The following is a 22,965-nucleotide window of genomic DNA, read 5'->3' on the forward strand; positions in this document are numbered from 1 at the left end:
AGGTTTTACCTTAGTTTCAAAAGAAAGTATTTTGTTCGGGCTTTACTCAAAGACGACTACTGGCTGCAGGAGAATTTACATATAGAACCTTCGGGAATAGCTCGGTGGGTTATGGCGGTTGGGCAAACACCGACCACATGACTTCATATTTCTACTGTGAAAGAAGCTTCGAAGCAAGAATAGAAAAAGATGGCTGGCATCAAGGTATGTTAGTTACGTAAACATCTGTACTGAGGGCTCGAAAATGGACGATGGAGTTGGTGCGGGATAATACTGTCCAGTGCTAGGCATTAGGCAACCTTTTAAGTTGTCGCACCAATGCAGTATATTTCAAGCTGAGGTCCTTGCTATTGCGAAAGCAGCTGGCCTCTAATGCACCTGCAGGCAACTCCAGAGTCAACACATACGTAAACAGCCAAGCAGCAATCAAAGCAGGAACCTCGTATCGTATATCAGTCAGAAGTGTCTTGGGAAGCAGGGGGGCAGTGGAAAGTGTTGCCAGAAGCAAGCAAAAACATCATGTATAAAACGGTAGATCGGATAGATCGATAGAAGAGACTATAGGAAAATGATCTGAATACTAACTGGTCACTGTCTGGTGGCAACACATGCCCTCAGAATGGGACTGAAAGATCTAGAAGTCTGCAGAAAATGTCAAGAGCAAGTCACCAGGGAAAAACAGAAAATCTCTTGCGCACTTGTTCCACGTTGCCTAGACTATGCAGTAAGCATCGGGGGTCTGTTAAAATTCGCGTCAAGCGCAGGCATCCTAAATGATGACTGCTTCTCTTGGACCTAGGAAATAACTCCTTCTGGTAACACAAAGGACAAAGTGGTCTATGCCTGGCTTATTGGCTTAACAGTTTAACCTAATGTAACTTAACTCGAAGTACCAGAAAATGGCCAATATTGAATAATTCTAAGAAAAATTGTCACCGCTACCAAGCAGAGGTCTTTATACGTTGGAGATCCGATAAGTGCTCAATTTTAGCACTTAGTACAAAAGTAACCCGAAGGTTTTGTGTTTGTCAATTTATATCTCCACAAAGTTTTATTTTAACATGACACACTTGATGGGCTCCTCATTTAGTACAAATTTCTACCCGACGAGTAGCTATTCAAGTTTGCTAATGCAAAGGTGTCATAGAGAGAAAAATCTAGAAAATATGCCAGACTAATAAAAGCACTCTTTACTTCTTTAAATGGGACCAAATGTAATTCGGCATCAAGTCGATGTAATACTTGAGCCTAGTAGAGGCCCGCAACTATTGCAATTCTACCGACAGTCGATATAGTTTTCACCTTGTAAGGCCTGAAGCTCGCTCTTTCGACTGTTGCTTGATATACAAGCAGAATTTCGGTTTGCGCGTAAAGAGCTGTGAACAGCTTACGGTTGCACTTGTTGTTAGGTTTGAGCAAAGACAGCAACCATCGCTCAGATAGATTTCTTATGCCATTTCTTGAGATGGCTATTGTACCAGCTATCTCGTGGACCTTCAATCGGCGGTGTGTCAATACAAGTTCGAGGACAATTGTCTTTATATTTCGGTAGCCGTTTTTGGGACAACGTAGGTCGTAGAGCCCGACGTCACTAGAACTAGTATATTCATAGATTTTTAGTTAACCCTAACCTTCAACAAGTCCGTGTATAAATTTGGCAACTGTCAGATCATTAGGAAGGGGAAAATACGGTTGGTGCAAGCACTTGGCTTGATGACGAGCTTTCGGCCATCAAGGATTGGTAGGTTAGGTTAAGGCGTGGTGAAATGAGCACCGAAGACGGTGAACGCAGTGGACGCTCAAAGAGGGTTGTTACTGACGAAAACATCAAATAAGTCAACAAAATAATTTTGATGGACATTAAGTGAAGTTGTTCGAAATAGCAGGCACTTTAAAGATTTCAACTGAAAATATACATCATATCATTCGCGAATATTTGGTTATGAGAAAGCTCTGTGCAAAGTGGGTGTTACGTGAGCTCATTTTTGATCAAAAACAATGACGAGTTGAAGATTCGGTGCAGTGTTTGGAGATTTTGAAGTGTAATAAACCAGAAGTTTTGCGTCGATATGTGACAATGAACGAAATGTGGCTCCATCATTTTACTCCAAAATCCAATCGACAGTCATCCGAGTGAACTGCACACGTTGAACCCGCTCCAAAGCGTGGAAAACTGCAACAGTCGGCTGGCAAGGTTAAGGCGTCTGTATTTTGGGATGCGTATGGAATAATATTTATTGACTCTCTTGTAAAAGGAAGGACCATCAACAGCGACTATAACTTAGCATTATTGGACCGTTTAAAGAAGAAAATCGCAAAAGAATGGATGCATTTGAAGAAAAGTTTCACTAAGATGAAGCACCGTCTCACAGGTCAGAGAAAACGATAGCAAAAATTCATGAATTTCTTCCGTATCCACCGTATTCACCAGTCTCGGCCTCTAGAGACTATTTTCTGTTCTGAGAACTCAAAACAATGCTCGCAGAGAAGAAATTTTCGTCGAATGAAGAGGTGATCGCCAAAGCTGAAACCTATTTTGAAGCAAAGGACAAATCGTACTACAAAAGTGGTATCGAAAAGTTGGAGGGCGCTACAATCAGTGTTTCACCCTTGAAAGCAATTATGCTGAATAAAAAAAAATACGAATTTTGCCAAAAAAATAAGTGTTTTATGTTTATGGTAGGTCGCAGACTTTTTCATAGACCTGCGAGGTGATGCAAAATCTTCTCTATGTCATTTACTGAGATGCGACTGAATTCCTTCAAAATCGACTGTTGGAGATCATAACAATATGATTTGTTATCTCTTCCATGTAAATATTATTGTCAAGATGTTTTGAAAACATTTTTTGTGAAAATAATTCTCTCCATCAAAAGTAGAAATATCAGGAAATTCACATTCACATTTGAATCGCCGATAAAGAAATACCGAACGCAAAGAGTCTTCCTTATTTTAACAACCAATTTTCAGTAGCAATAAATCCGAAAAATTTCAATTATCTAAAATATGTATTTAAACCAAACTAACGGTGCAGCAACTTTTTACTTTCAGGAAAGTGAAATTCCGAAAAAGTTTAGTGCCACAGTTCAGGGGTGCAGCGCCTACCACAAGCAGAAACCAAATCAAAGCCAGGAGTTCAAGCTGGTCACTGCTTCACAAACAATTAACGGCATTTTAATTATAGGCTCGTAAGTACAGTTATGACCTAAAATGCTCTAACATTTTTGCACCTCCCCGCTGTTAAATGGAGTTTTCGAAATTTTTGCCAAACACGCGCTTGAGTATATGTTTGTATTTATGTATGTGTGTGTGCAACTGAACGCTAAAAATATGTACTTTCAAAAGCAATAAAATAGAATAACGACTCTATGAATAGACGAAGCCATGCACAAAATGTAAACGTGCTCCGCTAAGTGTTTGCCATTTTTGCCAGCGAACTTCATTAACGCTCGAAAATTCACGGCAGAAGTGACTTGCTTTTTAAAAACAAGCTTGTAAACAATCATGAAAATCTCACTTAATGACGCGGAGCTCGTGTTGGGCGCGGTGTATGCATGTGTGTGTGAGTTTCTATATGTAACAGGGAGAATTCATTTCACTTTTTATGGAGACCTATAACAGTGTTTTAGTGTTTTAAAAAATATATAAGCATACTAATATATATCAGTGTATAAGCTAAGTTAAGGCTATTGTTGCAGTGATGAGCGTGAAGAATTGCAACTGACTTTGCTTTACCGCCGAGTGAGTTGTAAATATATTTCGTGTACTTTCTTTAGAGTTTCTTTGATAGTAACTGAAATGCTTTTAAACTTATTTTGCGGTTAACGCCATAAATTTTAATTGTATTTAGTTTACTATTTGTTTTTAGTTGCATCCTGTTTTTAATTAAAAAATATTTATTTAAGGAGCACACCTAGTGTAAAATTTTCAAAAAATTAGTTTTTCATTTGTTGGTAGTTTTTGTCTTTAAAAATAATGTACTAAAATTTTAAATCTTTCTCTCAAATATTTTTGATGTTATAGTCTTTTAAAATGTTGCCCCTCTGTTCAATCTGGTCCATCAACATATGGTGGTGCGTGGTTATTCCGATTCCTTTGGAGATCGCGTTTAACTCAAAATTTATTCAATGAAGAAAATATATGCGCAGCAGATGTAGCGGAAAGTGTACACGAAGACCATGGAGAGTCGTTTCGGCGCCCTACACAGCAAGTCGGACTGACGTATGGAAAGACTTGGCGCATTTCACGTCGAGATCTTAAAATGAAAGCGTACAAGATACAGCTTGTGTAAGAACTGAAGCCGCTCAACCTTCACGAGCGATATCGCTTCGCTCTTTAGGCTCTTGAAAAGTTCCAAGAGGATCGGGCGTTTTCGAGCCAAATTTTGTCTATAGATGGGGCCTATTTCTGTCTTAATAGGTAGGTAAACAAGAAAAATTGCCTCATTTGTGATTCTGAACAACCTGAAGAGGTTCAAGAGCTGCCACTTTCATCCAGAAAAACACTAGAGTTTGGTGTGGTTTGTGGGCCGGTGGAATCATCGGTCCATACTTCTTAAACAATGATACCGGTGAGAACCTAACCGTCAATGATGATCGTTATAGCGTCATGATAACCGACTATTTGATGCCGGTCGATTGGCCGCCAAGATCGTGTGATAACACACCATTAGACTTTTTCCTGTGGGGATATGTAAGTATAAAGTCTATGCGGACAATCCCTCTTCGATTCACGTCTTGGAGCAAAACATCACGAGTGTCATTCGGCAGTTACCAGTCGAAATGCTCGAACAAGTCATGGAAAATTGGACTTAACGAATGGACCATCTGAGACGTAGTCGCGGCCAACATTTGAAAGAGATAATCTTCAAAAAACAAATGCCCAAAAAATGTTCTGCCGAATGATAGTAAACATTCACTATTCAATTTGAAGTTTTTGTGTTTTTTCTTTAAAAAAGTATGGAACCTCAAAATGGACCACTCTTTATATATCTGGTCAGGCCAGATTTCTGCGAAGGTGTCATAAAAAAGTTACTGTTGTCCAAAGGTATAGTTCTGTTAAGGATTTGCGTAAATTAGTTTCATTGAAGCAGAGAACTTTTGTGATTTTCTTGAAAAGGACTCTCGATGGGATCATAAAATAAAGGCGTTTCAGATACTCTTGTATACTATTGATGTTATTGTCAAATGGCGGATCAATGCTGTAAATCACATTGTGTGGGAGTCTATGGGTCTTAACTGAACCTCGTTGTTTATGGAGTTAATTTTATTTATTTCGAATATCATCGGTTTATTTTTTAAAACTACAAGACTTTACTTGGTTTAGTGCACCAAATATAGAAGATCTATGTTATCCTAAGGGTTCGATCGACAGGTGAAAGTGTGTTTTGTTCTATGCTATAGTTACTTTTTTTTAGAAAAGAATAATTCAATGTGCGATGTGAAGAGTATGGTAAGTATATCAGAAACTTTCTGCTAATAGATAAGAGTGAATAGGTCATCTACTTTTAAGATCCCGTTTTAAGAAACTAGGTAAAGTGAAGTAAGTAGAATGCAGAGCAAAGGCAGAGTATCATGCGTTGGAATAGTCCAGTCCTCAGCCGTTTGAGTTGGAATAACTTAATGGAACTTAAAAGGTATTGGTAGACTGGGATGAAATAAGATATTTGATCAAGTCCACAGAGTGATTGGAGAGAGAACGGGTTTAAGCCGGATTTTTTATATTTTGATCGGTTATTACACTCATAAGCTCTAAGTTTATAAACAAACAGCTTAACATATTTATATACATACATGTGCAATATAGCCAGATATATCTGTTTTTCGAAATTTTTAATACAAAATTTTTATTAATAAACTACATGAAAACCAATGCCACTGTGAATTTATATATTAAATGGAGAAAAATGAAAAAGCACCAGCTGAAAACGCAAAGAATCTTAAAAACTGACTCATTAATTAAAGGAATATTTTGTGGTGGCATGACTAACGCCACCTGACAAATATTCAGTTTCACTCTCAAAATGTCATTTCAAAATTTCTTCAACAGGATGTGCTCATTTTATCAGATTTTCGAAACCAAATTTTTTTTGGAAAAATGAAAAATTCTTATTGAGATGTTTGTGTTACGAATGTGCTGAAATCATATGCTCAGTTTTGCTTAACAACAAAAATAATTGCTGGAAATGCTTGTCTAGCACAGAATTAATTATTTTCTTGTCCAAGTAAAGTTAATAGAACACATATGTGGCATAAGTGGGTTGCAAGTATTACAGCACCAATTTGAGAGTATAAATAAATTTAGGTCAACTCCGGGCGATAAATGCCGCACAGTATTTTATTATATTTTCTATTACATTACTTTTTTACTTTTTCTGTTTTTTTATTTTTGTTTTATTTAAATTTTTTTTTTGATATTTTATTTCAATTTTTTTCGTATGTTGCGTTTTAATTTTCTTATTTTTGTTTTTATTTTTTTAATTTTTTTTCGTGTTTTCTTTTCGTATTTGCCACCACTATAATGACTTTCGGTGTTATTCTCTCATTTTAGCTCCAATTTTCAGCAGCTCCTCTGTGGATTAATAGCGAACATGCGATGCCTCGATATGTTATTTACTTAACTGTATTAAAAAAGGCCAAATGACACCAACTCTGCCATGCCTAAAGCCAGCAGCGCTGGGTCGAGGCACACTTTACCACATATACCTATGTAAGTATATTTAGACCGTGTGGCTATAATTAGAATTTGTTTTCAATCACGACCGCATGACGGCAAGACTGAAAGTCTAACGACAAAACGCGCTTTCCACGCTCTTAGACATTCGTGGCTTTTTTATGCCTCAATACAAGTACGTGCAGCTACATTTGTATGTATGCGTGTGTTAATGTGATAGGCATATGCTATAGATTTATGCCCATTTCTTCCATTTTTCCAGCATTGCCTGCCAGTTTTGTCTGCGATACATTTGTTAGCTGCCGCATGTGGCATGTTGGTAGGTGTCGTGTGGCGTGTTCAACGAGAAATTCCACTTTCCTGCATGCAAGCATGTGTGTGTATGGCTGTGTCTGTCTGCATGCTGCTGATGATCGTCAACTTCATCGTCATCTAGTTGCATGTTTGGTCGCTTCATTTTCATGCCAATGCTTGGCTTTATTTTTAACGCCTGCTTGTTGTTGCTGTTGTTTTGGTTTTTCTTAGCAATTTTTCTTTTCTATGACGGGCGTACAAGTCAACGATGCTAATGCCGCGCAGCGTTTCATATGGCAATTTTTGAGGTCAGTGTGGCAACGAGTTAAGCGGTAGCCGCGCTGCTGTCGTCCAAAGCTGAGTGAGGCATTAGAATTTTTCATGTGTGTATACATGCGTATGTGGCTTTATATACATATGTTTGTATATTCAATGATTTGTGTGTTGTTGTGCACTCGAATGTGCAAATATAGCGATTTGTCAATGACTTATGACCTCCGGCGTGATTGTTGCTGTTGCATGAAATCTTTTGCTGTGCTGTAGTCTATTTGTCTTACTAAAATATTTGGTTGAGGAATAATTTTTTTTAGTAGTTTTAAAATTTTATTATTTTTATTTTCAAGAAATTTTAAATTTTTATATTTTTATTATTATATTTATTATTATTTCCTTGTTTTTTTATTTTTTGTTTGTTTGATTCAAATTATTGCTGAAAAAATTGGTGGTTTATGAATATTTTCCATTATCTGTTTTGATGTTTAAAATTATTATTTTTTATTTTTATAATTTTTTTACTTTTTATTTATTTTTTGTTTAAAATTATTTTTTTATTTTATTTTGGAAAACAAAAATTTTAAATATTTCTATATTTTCAAAAATTTTAAAAATTATTAAATATTTATATTTTTTATTTCTTGTATTTTTCTTTGTTTGATTAAAATTCTTTATGCATTATTTTTTTTCTAAAAAATTCTAATATACATATATATTCAAGAAACTTTAAAATATATTATTATTATTTTTATTTATTTTTTCTTAATTAATTTTTGGTTTTTTATTTAACTGAAATTTCGGTGAAAATGTATTTTCTACTCATCATTTATTTTTTTCCAAATTTTTAAAAATTTATTTTTTTTCAATTTTTCACTTAGTAATATATTTTTTAATTGGTTTTGTATTTTTTTATTCTTAATTTTATTATACTTTTTGTTCTTTTAGGGCGCCTCCATTTTGCTCTCCTCTTATCCACTAAATTATTTGATTTCACAATATTTATTATTAAATAAGCTTCGGCCAGCCTCTTAGTACTCTTCATTTCATTATGTTTTTCGTGTCTTCAAGCGAAATACAGCACAATAACACCACTTTTGAAAGCTGAAATGTCAGCCGCAGGCCATACATTTGCGAATTTGAAAGCCGTGCCAGGCGAAGATCAATCAATTTCGTACGCAAAAAACCAGTTAATAAAATATGGATACATAAAAAAGCCTCATACTAATGTAAAAATAAAATAAAATATAAGAGGCAAATTCAAAAAAAAAAAATTAAAAATATAAAAATAAGAAAACAACAACCCTGCAGTGCTCATCGGCAACATCTTAAGCGGCGGTGCAAAGGTGAGGCTATCTCATTTTGAGGCTAAGCGCTGAGCCGTTAGTAGCAAGACACGACCAATCATATCCACTTGGTCCGTTGCGACGAAACAATTCATTTTCGAAATACCGTGCAGTGAATGAATTTGCGAATAATTGCCAATTGACGGTAAAGACTCACTCAAGTCAAGTCAAGTCCAAGCGCGTCACGACCAAGCCGCTTTGCCGCTGAACTCTGTGAGTTGGCTGAGTGCGATTATTATGCAGGCACTTCCTGTTGCTGGCACGGCATTGAAAGCTTTCTACTTGCGGCCATTGTTGACCTTCGGATGAGTGCGCCGCTGCACGTTCCTGATCAAAATAATAATTAAAACGCAGGCAGAAGTGCTAGAACAGCTAACAGTGTTATAATTAGCATAACAAATTTGTGTATGTACACATGAAGACCTTGTATATCAGGTTTTAATTGCGTAACTTGACATAGGCTAGATATCAAAGCAGAATCTCAAAAAATTAGTATCACCCTAATATGCTAAAAATTATTTTTCTGAATTTTTCTGTTTCATGGATATTGAAAATAATGAAGTGTGCTATCTACTACTGAAATCTTTTTTATAAAAAGTTATGTGTTGTTGCTTACCTTTGTCTACAATACAGTTATTTATGGTAGTTCGCTTTGATCTGGAAATAAATGAAACAGTGGTTAGAGTTTGAAAATTCACTATAAGCTTATTTGTTTCAAATTGTTATATAATTTTTGAAAAAATTTATGAAATATAGAATAAAATCTCTTAGTTCCATAACGGTATTTCAAACAAGTTTTCGTGTAATGTTTAACAGTTTGCATATTCGAGTAAAATAATTTATCTAATATTATTATTCCTTTTCAAAACCTAAAGCTGGGGGCGCTGTGGTAGAGCTGTTGCTACTTTTTCTGATTAACTTTTAAGAAACTTATCTTTTCTATGGGTTACGCCAATTTAGGTCATCGAAAATTGCTTCATTTCCAGCTTTTTCTCCAAAGACACAACGAAAACTTAAAATTTTAAATAGAAGACTCTCAACCAAAAAATTTACTCTAAATGGCCGTTGTGGAATTGTCCAACTTTAGGACAGTAGTCATTAAAGGCTCTATGACTGAAGAGATTACCGTCGAACTTTTATTATCAAATTACTAATTTTTTTTCGGACGACATGACATAGCCAGCGGAGCCGCTGGCCGTCTCTTAATTCGCTGTACTACGTCAATGTCGTCGTATATCTCATACAGCTTATCGTTCCATCAAATGCGGTATTCACCATTGCCAATACGTAAAGGACCATAAATCTTCCGCAGAATCTTTGCTTCGATGTTGTTATCGTCCATGCCTCTGCACCATTTAGCAGGAAGGAAATAATGAGTGATTTATAGAGTTTGTTCTTTGTTAGTCGAGAGAGGACTTTATTTCTCAATTGCCTAATCTGCTCGATTGAGCTCTTGATTGATATGGTCCAATCAGTTTGTTGACAGTGGATTTTAACCCTTCACCCATTACTTTCGATAGAACCTGATGTGCGATGTTGGGGAGGCTTATCCCACGGTAGTTGGCACAGATTCTGCTTCTTCTATAAACTTTTTATATTCATGGCACCATTGCCTCAAACTTCCATTAAAAGTGTTCCTAGAAAAGTCTTATATCTTAAAATGGACGACATTGAGATATAAAACACAAGTTATGAAGCTACAAAAAGAATAAGACTTGAACTTGCCTGGTGCTTTGTTAAAAGAAAATGAAGCAACATTAAAGACATCCCAGTTCACAAATATGTTATGATAGGTTGGGTTTTTTTTTGCTATTAGTCCTCTTAAGTGCCGGATGTATCTAATGAACACTTTTAAACTTTGATTATTATGACGGCTATGTTAACGTGGTCTCCTACGAAAGAAATTTTCGTAAAAAAACAAAAGTGTGTATATGTATATAAAGGGCAAACAGCTCCGGAAGTTTATCTTTAAACGAGTTCTCCAAAATTATATTTTTCCAATTTTTCTATTGTGATTATTCAGAGACAAACAATCCAACTCTTTCACATTTTTACTGCATTGCACTGTAAAATAGTTTTTAATACTATATACCATGACCTGGCAGTTTTTTGAACTAATCGAAAATCGAGTTTTGATAAGCCAAAAATAACTAAAACTTTGGATAAAAGTAAACATTTTTCAAAAACGCCGTTATTTTTATCAATTTTTGATTATTTTCAAACATATGCCAATATCTTTACACAGGGAAGCCTGGCATCTCTGCAGCAGTGGAGTTCATTTGTTTTAGAGTTGTGGAAGATCACATCCTACTCGAAAAATATGAAATTTTTTCTTCCAAATTTTTAGTGTACTATTCTTAAAATATGCAAAAAATTCTAAGGCTGTATAAATTTTTAAACAATTTATACAGTGTTTTTTTCCAATTTCCAAAATCACCTGTTTTGTGGCTGTGAAGTTCTGTCCCTTAAAGGATTAAATTTGGTTCTGTTTTGTAAGAAAAAACAATGTAGACCTAAATATAATAATGTTTACTGACTAAGGAAAATCTTGATTAAAATTAGTTATAAATGATGGGTAATAAAATTCTGTTTAATTCTATTAGGAAAAACGTTATATTATTAGATACTAAATTAACTGGCTTTATTACCTAAATATTTATTTATATTCCAAAGCAGCTTCATAATATTCTGTTTAGTACCGCTTCATTTGCAACCTTGTCGTAAATAAGTACAACGAAATAAATCTTAATACGCTTTCAATAATGTGAATCTGGTTTCTTGGCACAGAAAAATTGCATTCACTACACTTGATTACAATGATTCAATAAGTAATTAATTAAAGCTGCAACGAAGCTTTGGCAAAAGTTAGACTTACCTAAGCACAATAAATATACGAATAATGTAATTGCCTATAAACTGCGTTGCCAGACTCTAGCCACTTCACAAACACACACACACATATACATATGTTCATTAAGCAAAATAATTAGTCAATAAAATGCCGACTGAGCAATTATATATGCGCAGCGTGAGAATTACCTTAATCATTCGGAACGCTGTGAGCCGCCACTTCTGACTCATCGGAAAACAACAACAAACTATTCAGTTTAGTTGCACAAACACCGGGTACGAAACAGAAATGGGCAGACTCCAGCAAGCTTTGGACCGCCTAGAAGGGTATTAGGTGCGAATTCATATTCATATATATATATTTATATATATATATATATAAAACTTATATACTTTGTATTTGCATATGTAAACTGCTGATTTGTTGCTCTTTTTTTTTTGTTTTTGTAATGGCCACTCGGTGCGGTTCGTTTATATAAATTCTAAAGTCCGCCATAAAGCCCCGCTTGTTAGGATGCTAATTACAATCCGGTGTAATAAAGTTAATGACTTTTAAGCAGAATTGCTCTTGCGTAAAAACAAGTACAAGCACACTTGTACATATGTGTGTATGCGTTTGCACATAAATTGCTAATTGGAAAATTTATCGGTGTGCGATCTGGTCTTTGACGTGCGAAAAAAGAGTCGTCTATTATGGAAAATATTTAGCTTATTACAAGACATCTAAGGCAGAGTACATTTGGCTTATCATTGATTAATTTACTGAGAGTAAGTATAAAACTTGCTAAAAATCAATCAAGCTTTAAAGGTTAGGGGGTCTTATATTTTATTTATCTTAATCAGTTCTAAGATGAAATCCCATATCAATAGAGTGAACGAATTACATAAAATAATATCTTTCAGACGATGATCGGAGAAGAACCAACCTCCCTGTAGATAGAACTAGTAAATTAACTTTTGTTTTTCTTCCTCCGTACTACAATCATACATATAGTATGATATATAGGTCACGACGGTTGTACATACTAAGGCAGGCAGGTTCCTACATATTCCTTCGATTGGTTGGGTAGGCACCCTTGCTTTCGTTGTCCACCTATACGTTTTCAATCGAATGAGCTTTTCGCTGGTCTTTCGTCTTTCAAGGATATCAATATCCGAATTCCAAGGTGTAGGATATTCATTGGATTTTTATGCGCTGAGGTAGGCATGTTATTAGAGCGGTTGTCTGACGACGCACCTAGGCTTTTAGGAGGACCATCGTAAAACCACCAGTACTAAAAAATCCAACTATTGCGAGTACATCGTCTCCCCTCTGAATTACCCGGAGCTTCTGATGAAGTTCATCATCGACCGAAAGAAGCTTTGCATTCGCATATAATATGTTTTAAAGACAGTGATCTGTTAATACTCCTACTAGAATGTTTGTGATATATCATTAATTTTGAATTTTATTAGTCAGCCCATATTCCTGCTAGTTGAGCTAGTTAAGGACTGCCACCATCGAAACTTAGCTATATATATAACATGATTAAATATCTACAAGTATTTAGAGACACAAAAATGTCTTCTTTGCCACGGTATAATTGTAAGGTGGTGCTGCTCTGGCTAGTTTATCTCTAGTTTGAGAATTTTGTCAAAATACCTCATTGATCCTGGCTGAAAATTTACAGATTTAACAGTCTCTTTTTCATCGTGGCGTGAGCGCAAATCAGCGATATGTGGAAGAACTTCGCTTTGATGCGAATTATGGCAAGACGTTCATCCACCGGGGTAAATGACAGGACTCGCCGACAAAGTCCCTCTCCCACCACGAATCCCATATCGAATTTGCGCTTCTTTATGTGTGTGTATTATGATGATGTCAGCCTTTATTTTTACGAGGACATCAACTAGTTGGGCTGCAGCATCTTCCCAATTAAGGAACCGGACATTCTAGCCGCATGCTCCTAAATCGTAATCTTTAATATGTTTGCAGTGAGGGTCTCTCATCCGAGGGTGTTTTCATCTTTTCATTGGGGGTGTTTCTACTTGGCGGGTCCCAAAGCCCAAAGCTCTCTAAGAAGGGATATTTCGGCTTCTCACTTTAGCTCGCATTCAACAGATGGTTTTTAGGCTACCCAGAGTATATTTGGTCTTAAACTGGAAGTCGTGAGCTGCTTGAGCCACATGTAAGGGAATTGTTTCTGGCCACTCCCAAGTGCCTGGCGCTCAGAGAAATTTTCTCACATAAAAACATTTAAATTTTTTGCAAGTTTTATCAATTATAATTATTTATAAGTAGTTTTAATATATATATTTAATAAAAATCATATAAATTTTGGTTATATTTTATGGTAATAAATAAGATAGCAATAAAAAATATTATATATATATTTGGTAAAATAATAAATTGTGTTTTGTTAAATAATATTTGTAATTTTTTTTATTTTTCTACCGAGTTTCTTTCGTCTTTTTCATCTAGCACTTTTTCAGCACTCATACTTGTATGTAGAAACTTCTAAAAAATTGCTTTATGAACAAATTTCCATTGCTACACACGCTTAGACACCTCAAGGCATAATCATAATTAAATGCTGTGATAATGACTATATTAGAGGCGTAAATTATTAATATTCTTAAAATAAAACTACAGTGAAGAATTGCTAGTTACGGCTTAATATATAATTAAAAGCATATATCCAACAACTTGACCCTAAAACACGCAATATGTGAGCTACCGTAATTATACCCAAATTCGTTGAAGAATATGTGAGCACAAATGTGAAGCGAGTGGTATGGAAGAAGACATTAGTGATTTGAAAGATGAAGATGGCTTAAAATAGAATTAGAAACATAAAAAAATATATAAAAATTTGATTAAAAGAAGAATGTGAAGAAAAATATTCAGCTGAGGCAGTACGCACAAATTATATGGTTTCTGACAATATTCTTAATTATTACAAATTCTTGATGATTTTGAAAATTAAATAAAAATATTAAAACGATAAAGCAAGATTTTTTTTTTATTTTATTAAAACTGCTAATAATTTACACGCACGTAAGTATTAAATTAATTATTAACATCCCATAAAATAGCATTTAAATAGCTAATTTGCTGTAATATGCAGCTCTGCATAGATAAAGAGCATCTAATTTGGAGGTTAGCCTTTGAATGACACACAAAATTCACGACATACGCTTCGTAGTAATTACATAAATTCCCCACAATTAGTTATATAAACTCAACCCAAAAGCGACTGCCGTCAAACACAGACATTTCGCCATAAAAACTACTGAATGAAATTTTTCATATCAAAACTCATCCGATTTTATTGGCGCCTAAATCGCTTCATACAAAATTTATGTCAATGCACTAAAAAAATTACATAAAATACAAATGCAGTAACAAATACACAAACACACACACATAAAGTGTTATTGACTGAAAAAAATGTTGCAAAGTAGCTGAAAGAATTTTTACGATGGCCGCATTAAAGCGCATACAATTTATCGCCTGCTTTCGGTGATGCGCTGTGAGGTTAAGTTGAGTTGAGTTGGGTTGAGTTGAGTTGATGAAGTCTATTGTCGTGTCAACATTAACGCTGATGAGCATATAAAAATTTATTGATGCGCAGCAACAAAAGTTGTACAATTTTATTGTAATATTCTTTTTTTATTCAATGAATATTTTTAGTATTTTCTTTCAATGAATGTTTTTAGTATTTTCCTGCTGCCAACTAGTTGTTAGTATATCGCCTGCAGCACGCGACTATCGCAATTATTGCTAAATATAGTGAATCAAAGAGTGCAAGAGCGTGACAGCGAGAGTGAAAATGATCAGTCGCTTGCCTCTTTAACCTTTATAATTAGCTGCGAGCTTGATATGCTAATCATTGACTTATAGGCTTACTTGCGGCTGTGGAGACTCATACAAGAAAATGGCTATTAATGGATTTAAATGCCTAATAAGGTAAGAGTAAAATAATTTTTTATGGTCTACAATGAATGACGCTTGATTGCAAGCACCCGGTAGTTGCCTAGAAAGTAGATATGTAAATGGCGCTGTTGGGTAACATAATATCTTCGTTTTATAAATAAGTGTTTGAAAGAAAGCCGATGACAAAACGCTTTTAGTCAGCAGAAAGTTGTGATTCGTCTATTACATATTGTAAAATTTATTAATTTTGATCAAATGGCATAACTATCTTAATACACATGTATTATATTCCTTAATCGATTTATGCAACCAGACATATTCATATATATTTATTAGTTTACTGAATAAATATCTCATTAGTGTTAATTTATTAGCTTTCATTAAGTAAATCCGCATTTCTCTCTGCGTCTTGAAGTGAAAATAATTCAAAATAAATCAACTCTTTTCAATTTGCAAAAAAAAAAATGGAAGAATGGTGAATCGAACAATCAACTCGCATTAATGAAATATGATGGCATAAACAACGATGTATAAAGCAAAAAATGTTAATACCACTTTCATTAAAAAGTCTAAAAATATACTCCCTGTTATAGAATTCCAAGGTAAAACTTTGTTATGACTTCGCTATAAAAACTATTCGACAAGTAAAGGAAATTTTGCGAGTAAAGAGTGGCGAAACGAAGATATCTACTTTAACTACATTTCAATAGTAAGTTAGCGAGGATTGCACCAAAGATTCTTTCTTTCGATAATTCGATAATTTTAATTGGACTCTCTTGAAAATATCAGTATCAGGAACAATAACAACGATTTCTCTCTCTGGGAGAAAATGTTTAAGCTCTCAGACTCACAAAGGGTTGGATTTAGCATTTAACATAGTTTCTGGCTATGAAAACGGAATCCGACAAATGATATTAATTTAATACTTGGGCAGTTGATTTATGGCAATCGATGTAATTAAATATAAATAATGGAGTTATATCCACTTCCAAGAAAAAAGTGGCATTATGTTAAATTAATAATTTAGAATTATATAAAATTACAGAATTTAAGCTATTTTGATAATTGGGTATACATTTTGAAAAATTTTGAATTCCGTTGATCCCTAGCCTGTCTCCAGGAGACCCTGCAGAAAAGGTACCTGGTGGCGTGAAAGACTTTTCTGCTAAAAATTGTCACAAATTGATGAACCAAAATAATGAAAATATAATAGATAAATACAGGTTATGACCGAAGGAGCTGTTAAATTTTTGTTTTTTCATAAAATGGCGGCTTACCAAAAAAAATATGTTTTTGTGAAAAAATTTACATTTCGGAGTGTTTTAAAGAATCGACATTGTTATCAAAAATTCTTATTCCCTCGACCATCATCTCGGTTCCACCGTTTCGAACAATTTTCTCTCAACGGCTCAGAAAACAGTGTTTCGAGAAAAATGTGTTCAAAAGCTTTAGAATCTGATTCCCATATGAAGTTGAAAAATTCACCTTTTGCAACGGTCTGAACTTTTTGGCATCAGAAAATTCAATTCCGCACACAAATTTAATGAAACTTCTTTGTTGAATAATTTCACTCATCGTAAAAATCGCCGAAGGCACTTCGGAAAGACAAGTGTATACTAAATACTAATGATTATTTTGATGTGACATTTCGCACACTGACCATACCAACCTAGAAAACAAACCTTTCAAACCTTAATTTTAAATTAAAAATTCTTACTATTTTTTGCCCATAGTGATAATCCCTTAAGCAGAGTTATGAAAAATTCAAGGCTGTTTGTCGCTAAGTGAAATCCAAACTCAAGTATTTTTTGACATCACAAACTACGAATCTTTGGCAACCCAAGAAGGATCATAATCTTGAAGATCAACCACAGAACATAACTCAATCAAACCGTGATAATCTGGTCTTCATAAACGAAATGCCTTCAGCTGTGTGGTATTAATCGACTAAAGGTAGGGCTAAAGCGTTCTTCCATAAATAATTTGATTTTTTTTTGTACTATAAAAAGACTTTAAATTTATTCCTACAAGCGAGACTTCGACAGAAAATAGTTGTATCATGTTTGGTGACAAAGGTTTGACGTAAAATAGAATTATCATCTTAGGATCTTCAACATGAAAAAAATTGCTCTCACCTAATATTTTCTTCAACAACAATAAGCAAAATACTGATCTCGGTAATTATAATTATAGAGCTCTAATAATTTTGGAATATATTTTAAAAGTAATAATACAGATAATATATATTAATGGGAGAGCTGGAGATACTGAAAGATGTTTTTCTCGGAATCCTCCAAAGACTGCAGAAGTAATGAAGCAAGTGAAAAGCGAGCACAATCAGAGTAAGATAAATTTTATGGGTAAAAGGTCGATACTCATGATTTGAAGGATCTGAGTGTAGCTTCTTATTTTTCTTGCTAATAAAATTAAAACCCTTCTGTAGGTTAAATATTCTTGAAATGGTATTCAAGTGATCTAAAATCAATACTTTTCTCGAACCATTTTTATTTCGGCATACATAAAAGACAGAAATAGATTATGAACTAAACATAGTATGACAATTTATGTTTTCCATAAAGGCTTCTGAGCTTAAGGCTTTAAACCATTTGAACCCACACTCTTTCCAATAACCCGTCAAATTCGTGTGTCAAGAGAGCAAATGAAGTTCAAAGCAAATGCTTTAATGTGTGTGTGTGTGTATGTATTTAATCTGCGTGCAACGCTTCTTCGACCAAATAAAAGTGCAGTCGGTGCAATTATTTATTTTCTTCTTCTTCATTATTAAAAATAAACTCATTTACATATGCGCACATGCATACATACAAACATAATCTACTGAATTCTTTGCCGGCTTAAATTCTTTGCATGCAACGCAACGTTGTTTTTGTTTTGAGAGAAAAACAAAAAACGCAGCAAAGTAGAATGCATTCACGCGGACAATAAGACTTTCCATTTCTATTTCTGCTACCTGCACGCTCATTTCGTTTTCATTCACATAATGCCACGCTGTTTTCCCCCGCATTTTTCTATGCGCCCACAAATACAAACACACACACACACTCTTATTGGTATTCATGCGCATACAAGCATTTTCATTTCACTTCTCTGCCTTGTGGCGTTGGTGTTGTTGGCAGCATTTCACTTTTACGCGCAGCTGCCGCAAGCGCTTCGAGGGAAATCTTCCTCCTTCAACGTGCCACTGCTTTATTTTATTGCCTTTGTGGCGCACACATAAGCACCTACATTAATGTGCACGTGTGTGTGTGTGTGCGTAGCACATTATTTGATGACTGCTCATAAGTAGTTGCACCCACACGTTGCAACAAGCGGCGGCTCACACGCCTCACTGCCCGCCCGCCTGTTTGCCGCTGTGCGCGTCTTTGCATCGAATCGTGCCACTGCATGCGGTGCAAAGGCTCAGCTTGTGGAAAATGTGTAAACACAAAAACAACAAAAATAAATTAAATAAAAATATTGTTGCCACAAATACTTCCCTGTGCGTATTTTTACCATTTTATTACAAGACATATACTTAAATATGCACAGCTAGATATAAATATAAATACTATATATACATACACACTCATACATACATATATGTATTTATAAATATATTTTCCAGTTTGCCTCTTTTAAGTTGCGTGGCTAATATTATACAATTTTCATTGTTGTCGTTCCTTCGTTGTTGTTTGTGTTGTTTGCTTTTGCTATTTTTGTTGGCGTTATTTTAATTGTTATAATTATGAACAATTATACAACATGCTGTTAATTTAATATTAGATCGCATGCACGTCTTTAATAGGTTTACACACATACATATTTCCTTCTACACAAATAGTAGCGCACTTATACATTTGTATGTATGTGTGTTGATGATATCGCTACTTCAGTAGCATGAAAAATTAAGTTAGTAGTATCAGACTAAAGCGTATCGTTACAACTAGGCTAAGCATTTGGCAGTCAGTCGGTCACGCTGTCGTACATTTTCAGAGGCACACACATACAAACATATATACATACATATGTGAGCATATATCGGCATGTGATCTAATAAGACTTAATACAGCGATAGCCACAGAAATAGGTTAATTTGCTTTATATGTATAAAGTATGTATATGAATATTTATAATATATGTGTAATTTACCATATATCTCTGTAGGAAAGCATGAAATTAATTGTAAGACATACCAGTTTACCTTTAAAAATTCATGTCGGAAATCCAACTAGATAACAGAAAGTTTATAATATATCAAAAAGTTATCAGAACCACAGAAACAACGATTTTGCAAATTGATATTTCCGAGGACACAACGAAAACCAAACCAATTCATATCGTACCATCAGTTGAAAGCGTCATACTTGGTAAAGAGTAATGGATTCAATGGGTGTATAAAAATTAGAAATCTCAGGACAAAAAAGACGGCTTAGAAGAACATTTTTTTCCAATATCTATCTTCATCTTCAACGTTATCTGCATCTTCAACTTTAACTGTTTCAACTTCATCTTCAACTTCAACTTCAACTTTAACTTTAACTTTAACTTTAACTTTAACTTTAACTTTAACTTTAACTTTAACTTTAACTTTAACTTTAACTTTAACTTTAACTTTAACTTTAACTTTAACTTTAACTTTAACTTTAACTTTAACTTTAACTTTAACTTTAACTTTAACTTTAACTTTAACATTATCTTTAACTTTAACTTTAACATTATCTTTAACTTTAACTTTAACTTTAATTTTAACTTTAACTTTAACTTTAACTTTAACTTTAACTTTAACTTTAACTTTAACTTTAACTTTAACTTTAACTTTAACTTTAACTTTAACATTAACTTTAACTTTAACTTTAACTTTAACTTTAACTTTAACTTTAACTTTAACTTTAACTTTAACTTTAACTTTAACTTTAACTTTAACTTTAACTTCAACTTTAACTTTAACTTTAACTTTAACTTTAACTTTAACTTTAACTTTAACTTTAACTTTAACTTTAACTTTAACTTTAACTTTAACTTTAACTTTAACTTTAACTTTAACTTTAACTTTAACTTTAACTTTAACTTTAACTTTAACTTTAACTTTAACTTTAACTTTAACTTTATCTTTAACTGCAACTTCAACATCAACTTCATGTTCATTTTCATCTTTATCTATATATTTATCTTTACCTTTATCTTTATCTTTATCATTATCTTCATCTTAATTTTTATTTTTATCTTTATGTTTATCCTTATCTTTCTCTTTATCTTTCAAGATCAGTTGAGTAGTGCTCAAGAATTCTTACCAACCGACTTCAAAAACACAGTTTCGAGAAAAACGCTTTTAAAGACGGCGCACTTAGTCCAGCAGGCCTCGAGCGCATAAGTTCTGTATGTCCAAAACTTTTACAATCAATTTAGTAAGACAATAAAAAAGTCTGTTTTCTGAAACCCGCAAAACCGGGTCAAATGGTTAAGAGTATGAATATATCAGATACCACTCCGAAATATAATATAATTCTTTGGGAAGCCTTCGTTCAAAACTTGGTCTTTGTATTCACTAAAAACCACAATTCATGCTAAGGTCTTAGGCGGCGTTTTTAAGACAGTTAGGTAACTTTAGGTCCCAATAAAGCTTTTGCTTGCATTCTTACCGTGAGTAGCTGTAAGTAAACATTTAAAACAGAAATCCATGGAAAGAAAACTAAGGACGGAAATTGGAATAACATTTCTTCCAGTAGGCTTATGCAGTATATCAACTTTTTCAGAGAGAACCTTACACAATTGAAACTATATTTGGTTATAGAGGGCTGCTATATATATTTCTGGCCTAATAATGAAAATAGGAATATTTATCAACGAAAATGGTTTTATTGTTTTTCAAAATATTCTCCATCAAGATTTATACACTTTTGCATGCGCTCAAACCAATTTTCGAAGCACTTTTTCCACTCCGATTGAGACACCTCAAAAACATGGTTTTGAATGCTTCAACAGCATCTTCTGGCGACGAAAATCGTTTACGTTTCGTAATATCCGGAAATTATATGATACCAAACTCCGTCAATTGAATAAAATTATGTATATGAACGAATATTTACTTGTAAGAGCTATCCTATTGATATTTTGAAAAAAATGTAGACCAAGCTTTCAAAGGAAAATAAGTTACTAACTCGAAAGCTCCGATTTAACAGATTAAAGAGTTTTTCTGTGCTGTCACTTTAAGGGAAATTTTAATACTATTTTGGGTAATTTTGAAAAATCTACAATGATATGTGCGTCAAAGTGTTGTAGGAAGTGATACAGGAGATTTTACCTTTGTGCGCCTAGCGATAATTTTTTATTCTATGAGATGCTCAAGAAATTCGTTGCTAACTTAAAATGTCGCTAATCTATAGCCGACATTTCAAAGCTCCATATGCTGCCTTTAAGCTGTGAAATTGGAAATTTTTCTGCAATACTAAATTTGGGTTTTATTTGCTTACAAAGTTGGTTTGCTCCAAAAACAAAGTACGAACTAAATGTTTCATTAGCACGGATTTGGCTTAAAAGCTTATCTGTGAAAATATTATAGCTTGTGCTTCTTATAAACTAAAAGTAATAAACAGTTTTAACTGCTTTGCATTAAATCGATAAAGAATCAAATTGCTTCCATCCCTCATAAAGGGCCTATCAATGCAGTACTCATAAGTGGCTTGCATCGTAGTATCACAAAACTATGCTAAAGATTCTTTCCACTCCATCTTTCTTCACTCTGTTATTCCTTAACTTTTTTGTGCCTCATTATTGACAAGCGTGTTTCACATTAACACACATTTGTTTTTGTTTCATTTCTCTTTATTTACTTAATTTTCCCTTTAATGTGCAACACAACCAATTGGTCACTCCCCGTTGTTGGCTCTCGCATTTGGGCTTTTAATTCATTTATTGAGGTTATGTTTTGGTGGGTAATCAGTTAATTTGTAGCCACCAGCTTTTATGTAATTGCCAGTTAATTTACTACTTTTTTGTTGTTTTTGTTTTTCACTCTCACAAACAACTTTCGCACGGCTATACATATGTTTGAGCGCGTGTGTGTACTTGTCGTATTTTACGAACTAATGCATTTTATTGCAATTTATTGTCCAACTTTCATTGCTTTTTGTTTTATTGAGTGCTCAGATGATTAGCTTGTTTGAAGCTGCTGCCGGTTATCTGATATCTTAAAGTTTATGTGGCTAATTTAGTGGCGGTGCGAGTTGTTTATACAACCTAGTGGTTTGAAGTGAAGACTGGTCATTTTGGGACTGATATGCGGTTCAGCTTACTCTCAATTAATTATATTGAAATTGAAATAACAAATAAAATAATAATTATTGTATATTGAATAGTCTTACACACCTTTTGAAGATGGCGACTGTCTGGTATGTTGCATGGTAACTGCATAGGCAACTGACAGAAATATCAAACCAGATTTCTGTATAGATTGCATTACGATTTTTGGAATATGAATTATTTCCATTACAATCAAATTGTTCATTAAAATTGCATACAAATATTTTTTTATTTGATAAAAAGTCCCAAAACCTAACTGTTTGTCAAAAACGAATAGGAATATTGTTTGAGTGTTGCTTTAGAAAACTACTCCTAGACTAG

The 22,965-nt window shown here is 33.9% G+C and overlaps 1 long non-coding RNA gene across 1 annotated transcript in view; it reads right to left on the minus strand.

Moving 5' to 3' along the window:
- LOC126760995 (uncharacterized) overlaps positions 1–22,965 on the minus strand; it is a 210,029-nt gene that overhangs the window by 62,675 nt on the left and 124,389 nt on the right. Inside the window, exon 4 of the long non-coding RNA XR_007667279.1 lies at positions 9,199–9,239. This is a non-coding gene — a long non-coding RNA (uncharacterized LOC126760995). The remainder of the gene's footprint in view (positions 1–9,198; positions 9,240–22,965) is intronic.

This window comes from Bactrocera neohumeralis, chromosome 6, assembly GCF_024586455.1.
Source record: "Bactrocera neohumeralis isolate Rockhampton chromosome 6, APGP_CSIRO_Bneo_wtdbg2-racon-allhic-juicebox.fasta_v2, whole genome shotgun sequence".
Taxonomy (NCBI): Eukaryota; Metazoa; Arthropoda; class Insecta; order Diptera; family Tephritidae; genus Bactrocera; species Bactrocera neohumeralis.